This window comes from Phocoena phocoena, chromosome 11 (genome assembly GCF_963924675.1).
Source record: "Phocoena phocoena chromosome 11, mPhoPho1.1, whole genome shotgun sequence".
Lineage (NCBI taxonomy): Eukaryota > Metazoa > Chordata > Mammalia > Artiodactyla > Phocoenidae > Phocoena > Phocoena phocoena.
The window spans coordinates 11,270,597-11,281,010 of NC_089229.1; positions in this window are offsets into that span (position 1 = coordinate 11,270,597).

Sequence of the window (10,414 nt, forward strand, 5' to 3'; positions counted from 1 at the left end):
GGCTGGCACCTTGCTCCCCAGCTGCATGCTCGCAGAGCTGCAGGAGCCTGGTGCCAACTGCAGGGACAGGGTGGTGAGGGCGTCCTTGGGGGAGCTTGGCACTCATTCCCTAGCCTTGTGCCTGGCTCCCTCCAGGCGGTGGGGGGGGGGGGGGCAGAAACCTGCGCCACCAGCAGGGGGAGCAGGTGCTCCCACCTCCGCTGTTCATGGCCCCCAGGGGGCTAACGTGGGGACCCACACAGAGGGTGAGACGCTGAGGGCAAAGTGTTGGTCCCTGTTCTGGGAAATGGGGACTTGGAGAGTAAAACAAAAATCCCTACCCTCAGGGTGCTTACATTCTAGTGGGGTGGGAAAGAGGTTCACTTAGGGAAATCCAGGGGTCTGATGGATGGTAACAGAGCAGGGCGTGCAGAGGGTGTGCCAGGGAGGGGGTAGCAGTATGAAATAGGGAGGTTAGAAAGGATACCCCTGAGAAGGGGACATTTCAGCAAGATCTGAGAGGGCAGAATGTCTGGCCCCTCTCGGTGTGGTTGATTTCATAGGCCCCTCAGAAGTGGAAAGCCCGCTTTCCACTTTCTTTACCTGGTGGCTGGCACTGGGTCTGAGCTGTGTGCATGGACTTTTGGGGGATCTGGAGATGGATGGGACTCAGTCCCTGCCCTAGAATCACCTACAAGCCATAGAAGAGAAAGATGAGCCAACACTTCACTTCTAAACCCCAGTGGAGGGCTTCCCTGGTGGCGCAGTGGTTGAGAGTCCGCCTGCCGACGCAGGGGACACGGGTTTGTGCCCCGGTCTGGGAAGATCCCACATGCCGCGGAGCAGCTGGGCCCGTGAGCCATGGCCGCTGAGCCTGCGCGTCCGGAGCCTGTGCTCCGCAATGGGAGAGGCCACAGCAGTGAGAGGCCCGCGTACCGCAAAAAAAATTAAAAAAAATAAACCCCAGTGGAACCCCAAAAGCATAGGCGCCAGGGTCCCCCACTGCTGTGGACGAGCACGGGAGCTGAGCGCTTCTCCTGCTGTCTTTGGGACATTCCCTGTCCTCCACGGTTTCCTTCCTTCTGCGAGGAATGGTCTGAGGCAGGGGCCTGGCCTCTTTCTGTTCACTCCCTGGCTCTGTGAAGCCGACCCTTCTGCGGTACCTTTTGCTGCCTACTGGCATCACTTGGGTTCACCCACCAAGAGGGCAGAGAAGCCTGGGTGAGTGGGAGTGTGGGAACACAGCGGGGCCCATCACGTTTTGGAGTGGTCGCTTAGAAATATAGACCGCAGTTCCAACATGGGCCCTCAGGCACTTTACAGGCTGAGTTCTTTGTTGGGGTCCCACCCTAGAAGAGTTCTCCATTCAGTTGTGGATGGCATGTGAGGCAGCCCCAGGGGGGTGTCCTGGGCCCAGTGGTTCACCCTGGCACTGTTTTTGCCATGAGCACCAGCCCTTAGTTTTCCATGACTGGGAAAGTTGCCTTGGTTAGATGGTCATCTGCGAGGAGACTCAGAGAGCAGGGAGCTACCTGCTGTAGCTAAAATACATGCATTCTGGTGCTAAAATGTGTATTTTAAAATGGTATACTGCAAATTAAAAGTTTCCTGTCCCAAACTGGGATGGCAGTCAGAGCAGATTCAGTGGAGCCCAGGATGGGAGCTGAGGATCATGCTAACCCACATCTCTTGGAGGAGTTTTTGATTTTGAGAGAAGCTTTTGGTTTTGCACCTGCCTGTCCCATCCCTGGGTCCATCTCGGTGCAGGGGCCCTGCTGCATATCGGGATGGCTGAGGCTGTGCCGTCAAGGAGCTCAAGTCTCACAGGTAAGAAGGGTTTCCAGGGACCTCGCAGGGAAACACCCAGTGTCAACCTGGGAAAAGCATTCCAGACAAAGGGAACCACACGTGCAAAGGCCCTGAGGCATGAAGCAGGGTCCCCCTTGAGGAACTGTGCGTTAAGCACTGGGTGAGGAGTGAGGGGTACCCAGCTGGTGAGAGGTTGGAGAGAAGGCAAAACAAGAGCGTGGAGGTTTTGGTACATAGACCAGAGAAGTTGGACATTTTCCAGAAGGAAATGGGAAGCTTTAAGAGTTTTAACAGAGGTGACTCACCTGGATTTCCGCTTTAGAAAGATCAGCCTGGGGGGAAATCGGTGGAGGCAGTGGGAGAGGAGGTGCTTGGAGATTAAGGAGACCAGTTCAGAGACGTCCCAGTATTCTGGCTGAGAGCTGATGGGGAAGATGTGGACACAAGGCTTCACCCATCTCCAGCATTAACAAAAACTTTGTATTTTCAGCCCAATTTAGAATTGTCTTCTCCCCCACCCCACCCTTTTCCTCAGAACACCAACTGGTTTTTTTTTTTTAAACACGTTATCCTTTGTTTACTTTAGAGACAGAGAAAACACAGAGAGAGGGACTTCTTTGGGTTGCAAATTGTTAGTGATGGACCCAGGATTAAGAACTTGGGCTTGCCAGCCCTCGGTGGATTTTATGATATTTATGTATACAATGCCCGCTCACTCTTTTGCTCTGCCAGTAAAACAGAGCTGATCAATATGAAGAGGACAGCAACGAAGAGCTCGTTTCCATCCTAAAAAGGCAAGAAGACTGGGAAGATTCATTAGCAGAAAGTATCGAACAGCCAGTGTCTGAGTTTTACCTGTGATGTGATGGGGGAGAAAGTGCATTTTTGCGGAAGCCTTTATGTAACTGTCCTAGGGACAGAGGGGGTGACTCCAGAATGGAGCATGGTGGCAAGCGACCAGGAGAGCAAAGACAGTGTCGGTTCCTAGCAGGCAAGAACCACATCGGATACTCCTTATTGGTCCTCTAGAAGCATCTGGGGTTTAGTGGAAAAAGCAATGGTTTCACGTCAGAAGAATGGAATTAGAATTGCTGCTGTGTGTCTCAAGGCAAGGCACTCACCCTCTCTGATGGCCAGCACCAGCTTCCCTGTTATCAAATGGAGATGACAGCGTCAACCTTACATATTATCGTGTGTAGATTGAGATGTGTAAAACCTCCTTCTACAAAGCATGGTATATTAAAAAATCCAGGTGATTTCCAAAATTTCTTTACTGGCTTTTTTATGAGCATAAAAGTAATGTATGGTTATTGCCAAAATAAAGTCAGAAACTATTACAAAATATAAAGAAGAAAATGGAAATTACTCAACTCCTTCCATCCAGAAATAGCCACCATTAACATTCTGGTGTGTGTAACTTCCGTCCTTTTTCCTCTGCATATAAAAATACATACATATTTTTTTTAACCAGAAATGTGATATTGCCATATATGCTGCTTGAAATGTTTCTCCTTTCACTTAAAAATATCTTGCGGACATCATTTCAGACCAAAAAATACAGTTTTATGTGATCATTTTATTTCTTTTTAAATCATGAAAATTTTAAACATACACAAAAATAAAGAGAACAGTGTAACAGATGCTCCTTTACCCATCAGCCAGATTCAGGACTTGTAAGATTTTGCCTCCCTTGCTTCATCTTCTTCCCCCTTCCATTATTATTATTGTTATAACAGTTTAAACCTAATACTAACCCTCTTGCAGTGTGCCTCTAAACCAATCTCAAGGTTATTATTACACCTGACAAAATTAACAGTAATTCCTTAAGAGCACCAAATGCCCAGTCAGGATTCAAATTTCTCCAGTTAGCTTCAAAAGGTTCTTTTACAGTTGGTTTATCACATGATCCTTTTTAATGACCCCCTGTGGATGGATACCAGCTTTGCAAGTTGCCACTCATGGAAAGCACGGAGGGCAAACTCTTTCTGCACATATTCGCGGACCCTGTCCAATTATTTCTACAGGACAAATTCCTAGAAGGGGACTTTCCAGGTCAAAGCCTATGCATTTTTTTTTTAAGGCTTTTAATAGCATTTGACAAATTGCCCTCCAGAGAAATTGTACCAATTTACACTTCCACCAGCAGGGACTGGCACCCTGGACGGCTTTGGGTTGTTAATGAAAGGAAATTAAGAGGAGAGAAAGCAGGTGGGGAAGAAAAGGGGAAAGGAAGAGAGGCCTGGAGGGAGAGGATGCAGAGAGCTCCTCGGAGCTCTCGGGGGGGCCCCCAGAGACCAGCCCTCCCGCGCCTGAGAGCAGCTCGGAGAGGCAAGTGTCCCAGCCCACTGGTGACTGCACCAGATTAAGTCCTAAAGCAACGATTCAATCGAGACGGAGAACAAAGCTAGAGCAAAGACTCTTCGATCCATTCTAATTAGGAGCTGCCTTTCCAGAGAAATCAGGAACAGGCTGCCACGGCTGAAGGTGGAAAAAGAAAAAAAAGAAAAAGCAAAGCTGCAGCCCAGCTGTGCTTGAAGCTTGTCTGTTTTCCGAAAATCCCAAGAAAGAGCTCCATCCATTGTGCACACAGTCCAGGGACCCTGTTCTGAAGGTTATAGAATTCAGCTTGGGCCAAGGATCTCCATCCCCAAAGGGTGTGCTGGGCAGGGGGGACTTTCTGTTCTCACCCTTGCTAAGGGCACGGGGAGGAGGAAGTAGTAGGCACTTACCTTGTTTCTCCTTCATTTTTGCCGTAACTTAAAACCTACAATCTATTTCAGGTTTGAGAAGAGGAACTAAAATTAAGATACATTTGAGGCCTGGCTCTACATGCAAATACGGAGACCAGGCTGGTTCTGGTTCTTGCAGCCTGGGTTTACGTTGGAGTTTTGCTCGGTAGGTGGAGGTCATGATGCTTTGCTTGCCTTTGACTCTCCCCTTCCCGTTTGCACTATGCTCTTCGCATGTCGCGTAGCCAAGCTTCAGTGACAAAGCCATTCCAACTGTAAACTCTGAGCATCCTAACATAAGGACTGCAGTGAGCTCATGGTCCAGAACTTCCTCGGGTGCTGTATCCTTTGTAAGATGGTATTTAAATTAAGAGCACGCAGGATCCAGGTCATGGTGGATTCTTGCTGATATCAGAGGATGTTTTCAAGCAAAGATCAAGAAACAGCTTCCCGAACAACATATCGGCAATTCACTGTGAATCTCAGGATACATCTTGGGGAAGCTTGGGTCCCTCCCATCAGGCTTCCTTCAGCTGTTCTAACAGTTCCCTCTTCTAACAAGCAGAGGTGGTAACAACTCCAAGAAGCAGAGTATGCAGCCGTGCACCCGCACACGATGTTCTAGGCTCTGGAGTCAAACAGCTCTGGGTTCAGGTGTCCACTCAGGCACTTTGGCACAGAGTGACCCTGGGCAAGTCACTTCACTGCTCCAGGCCCTGGAACATCACCTCCCTTGGATGGTTGCTAAGGATTCACAATAGGGTGGTACTTACAAAACACTCAGCCCATGTTGGAACAGTACCTGTTCAGGCTTCACTATTATTGTTGCTGTGTGGTCCCCACGCTGGGTAATCCCAGGATGAAGACGTTGAGTCTGCTGTCCCCCGACCCTTCATCCAAAGGAGCTCTGGGACTGGGAGGCCTGGGTCCCCTGTGCGTGAACCCTGGGAAATGGCCGGCCATGGCCCAGAGAAGACTGGAGAAAGACTGGACCAGGGTGGGGGGTGCCAGGAGACCTGGGTTCAAGTCCACCTCTTCCCTGCACTGGACTTTGCCCCTGGGGCGTATGTGATGACAAGGTTGGACTAATGATTCCTGAGAGTATTCGCTGTTCTAACTTCGTTGGTTCTCCATGCCCAGTAAGCAGGCGAGAAGAGGTTAACAACTGCTCTGGGCACAGAGCTGATGCATCTCTATCAGCCCTGGCCTTCTGAGTACCAACCATGTGCCAGGCCTTGCTCTCAGTGCAGGGTCTTCAAGGCTGAACAGGAGATGTTAGGCCCCTCTCCTTGCCTCATACAGTCCAGCGGGGGAGAGAGGCAACAGCATGTTTATAAACACGTATATAACCAAGTTGTAAAAGCTGCTTAAAGGAAAAGACCAGAGCCCTCTGAACAAGACTACAAAGGAGGCCTATTTTAGGTTGGGGAGAAGGTTGTCCAGCAAAAGCCTCTCCATTGAAATATGAAGGGATATGAAGGGGTAGGAGCTGGACATGAAACAGGGAAGTTGTGTGTCAGCCAGAGGGAGCAGCATGTTCAAAGGTCCTGAGGCAGAGAGGAGCAGCAGCCCCAGTCCCCTAGCACATCTCAGCAGAGATTGCTTCTCGGTCCTCACTCTCCCAGGGTTTCCACATGGGGGGCTCTCACCCCCAAGAGAATCGAAGACACCAGGTATGGAACAGATGCTCAGATATGGGTCTTGAGCTAAGGTAGCTGTACTCACTCTTTCCTTTATGGCATGGGCAGCCCTGGGGCTCCACACAGGACTGACCCAGCACCAGGCCCATGCACAGGCTGCAAAATCAGGCCTGAGGGAGGACTTTGCTGAGCCTCAGAGATGAGAGACAGAGAGAACCGCGTGGAGCAGGGGAGGCTCCGAGACCCCCAGACTCTAACTGGGCAGGGTGGGGAGGCACCTTCATCCACCCAAAGCTCCCATTGCATAGATGGGAAGATAAGACAGGCTCAAGTTGCTCCAGCTCACAGCCCAGGCAGCTCACACGCCATGTGGCCCTCCCTTCCCTCCCACCCTCCCTGTGAGAGGGCCGGGCATGCGCATTTGAGGGCCAAGGAAATCAAGGCCCAGGAAGGTGAAGTGACTTGTCCCAGCCCCACAGCCAGCCGGGGGGGGGAAGGCAGAGGAGCCCCCAGCCAGCCCCTCCTCTGTGCCCGGCATCTCACATCCTTCACCTCTCTTAATCCTCACAACCACCTTTCCAGGTGGGCGTGGTTTGGCTCATTTTACAGGTGAGGAAACTGAGGTTCAGAGAGTTAAAGCCAGTGACTCAAGTTCAACCAGAAAGTGGAACCCACATAGAACCTGTGCTCTTTTTGTCACCAAGAAGCAGCCCCAGTAGGCGAGCAGGTACCCAGGAAGGACGCCGTGGCTAGGGATGTTTGAGGACAGGCCGGCAGGGAAGCAGCTGTCCTGGAGAACTTGCAAGGAAAACCCACATAATAAACACTGGGAGCTCTGGGAGCTCGGGGAAGGCCCCCCAGGAAGGGCAGAGGTAGAGGGTATGAAGTGTTGGAGAGGGGCGGGTAAGGGACAAAGGTCACACTTACTGAGGACCGGGCGCACAGTAAGGCCTCGGCAAACCTGAGTTCCCCGACCGCCCCAAGGGAGGTCCTGCTGCCACCACAAGCCACCCACTGAGGGTCATGCACTCCCTGAGGCATCTGTAGGGTGGCCTGCACCCAGCCCCTCCCCCCGCACTCTCCTGCCACCCTCCCACCCTCCAGTCCTGCGTCGGCTGCCCCAGAGCCCCTGGGACCCACGTCTCGAACACCCGGGACTGCTGGGCATCTGGGCCATGTCTCATCACACCTCACCATGCTGCGCGGTACCCCTGGGCAGCCGAGCTTGTCGGCTTCTCCAGGACAGCAGCAAGGGCAGCGGAGCCCAGCGGAGGCAGAGACAGACAAGATGGGACCGGCAGACCCTCCTGACCCCGTTCCGACAACGCTCATTTCCAAGACCATCTGCTCAGCCAGGCGCAGGCCACGCAGGGCACTGGGGCAGAAAGAGCCGGCACCAGGCTGGCCATGTGCTGGCCTCCGGGGCCTGCCCAGTCAGGAGGCCCGGTTGGCCTTTCCTCTGCAGCTGCCAGCACTGGGCAGCCTGTAGGGGCACCAGGCTCCAGCCCAGACCCTCCCTGACAGAGGCGCCAGGGGTGGGGGGCAAGGAGGGACTCTGTGACCTAAGAGTGTGGGCCAGGGGCCTGGGGAGGGGTGGAGCTGAGGCACCAAGTGTGTGTCCCCCCTGTGAGAGATGAACACTGCAGGCTGGGTGCAGAGAACAGAGCCCCTCTGATGCCCAGATACTCCCTGGCCTTCAGGCTGACCCCAGAGCTCCAGAGACCGATGAGTGCCCCCCGAATGACTGCCAGAGCCCCCACCCCTCCCCTTTCATCTGCTCGAGCCCCTCTAATCCTGGTTTGCCTCGGTCACCATGGTGACACTGTCCCGGCATCAATCAGAATATGTCACCCCATCTGCATAAAGCCCTTCAAAGGCCTCCTATGTCCCTAAGTTAATGACCCAAATCCTTGTCCTGTCCTGCACACCCATTTCACCTTGTCCCATCTTGTCCCATCTCAGACGCACACACACACACACACACACACACACACACACCACTGTTGGTGTTTTAGTTTCAAAGACCTTTTTTCAATTCTATGTTTGCAACTCTTCCGTGCCTCAGTTTCTTCACCTATTAAATGGGGTACTTAATAGTGTCTTAGTTTTGGTTCCTCCAAAAACAGCCCTGGAGACAAGTGTTCAGGAGCAAATAGTTATTTTCGAGGTGACCTCAGAAGCACAGTGTGGGGAGGGGGAGTGAGACAGGGCGGGAGAAAATCTGAGGAGGTGCACACTGATGGCGGTACCCCTGCGGCATGGGGCATCCAATCACCTGGGGCTTCTGAGAGGCAGTGTCGAGCTGCCTCAGAATCGCCCACGAATGGGGAGGAAGCCGGGATATTTATCCTCCAATTCCCATCAGTTATCGGCGAGGGCAGTCCTGGGGAGTGTAGACTCTCTGGTACCTCCAGCCAACAGAAGCTACCAGCAAATGTGAGAACTGTCCTTAGAGGACCCCTGGCGTGGGCAGAAGGAATACAGGCAGGGCGTTCATGGCTTCTGCAACTGGGAATATCTCTCTCATAGCATTATGCAGATTAACTGACATAATACTTATAAAGCCTTAATACAGTGTCTGGCACATAGTAGGTACTCAGCCTGAGCTATAATAATATTAATGTCATTATTGTCATTGTCACGACTGACATGAAACTCTCTCTGACCTCAGGGCCTTTGTCCAGGCTGTTCCCCGTGCCTAGCACACTCTTCTCTGCTCATCCTCTCTCCACTTGGTTAACATCTGCCTTGCTTCAGGTCTCAGCCCAAATGTCACCTCCTCAGGGAAGCCCTCCCTGATCACCGGATTAGACCGGGTTCTCCCTTAGATGTGCTCAGAGCACCTACTCTGCCCCTTTCTTTCAGGGGATTTAATTATTGTTGTCACTTTAAATTTATTTGCACGACTGTTTGCGATTCTCTGCTCATTGCTGGTCTCTCCTGTTGGACTGCAAGCTCCCTGAGGACACAGGCTGGGTCTGTTTTGTTCACAGAGACAACCCCAGGGCCTAGCACAGGGTTCCTGCACAGGAGATGCCCCAAAACAAACTGGTGGAGTAGAGAGAGGAATCTGAGTGGGGAAACAGGCACAGAATGAGTAAAACACAATGACGTCAGTGCCAGATCAGAGGTATTTACGAAGAGCTCTGGGAGCGTGCACGAAAGACAGATTCATGCCTTCCTTCATGCCTTCATGCCTTCCCGGAGATTCCTCCGGGATCTTCCCATCCCATGGGGGTAGGGGGCATTCGTGCAGGGAGCAAAGCGGAGTAGGAAAGGCGTGGAGGGACAAGGCTGTGTGCCAAGCCAACCCTGCTTCATCTTCCTCCTGAGCAACAGAAAGACTACATTTCCCAGTTTCCTTGCAGCTCGGTGGGGTCATGTGACTAGCTGTCACGAGTGGAATGTGGGAGGAAGTGAGGGGCAGCACTTCCAGGCCTGGCCCGTAGAAACCGCCCCCCAGATCTTCCACACTCCCTTCATAGGCCTACAGAGCCCTAGAGCAAGGGTCAGCAAATGTTTCTGTGAAGGCCAGAGGGCAAACATTTTAAGTTTTGTGGGCCATCCAGTCTCTATGGCAGCTATGTAGCTAGTGGACGTGGCTGTGTCCCAATAAAACTTTATTTACAAAAACAGCTCCTCGTCTGCCAGCCTGTCTTAGAGGATGGTAGAGCCACTGGACAGAGGAACTGAACCCCGCACCCCCCATAGCTGTGTGGAACAGAGCTCACCTACCTCACCCCAGCCAACTTTGACTCAACTGTGCTCTGAGTGCAAAATAGACTCTTGTGTGTTAACCACTGTGGTGCTGGGGTGTATTTGTAACAGACAGCAAATACTAACGAACATGGAAGGCTTCACAGAGGAGGTGGCACTCATCTTTGTCTTTGACACGGGAGTAAGGCACTCTCCAGGCTGGCAAGATGAGGAAGGGAATTCTTAGGGAAGACGGGACCCCTGTGAGCCAACTCATTGAAGAGTGGAGTGTGGAGGACATCATAGGGCTTGTGCTGCAAAAGGGACATAAAAAAGTGGTCCCAAGGGAATTCCCTGGCGGTCCAGTAGTTAGAACTCCGCACTTTCACTGCTGAGGCCCGGGTTAAATCCCTGGTCAGGGAACTAAGATCCCACAAGCCACGCAGCACAGCCAAAATAAAATAAGAAGAACTTCTCTTTAAAAAAAAAAAAAAAAGAAAGAAAGAAAAGTGGTCCCAAAGGAGTAAGAAGGAGGAACTGGATGTTTGGAGATAAAGCTAA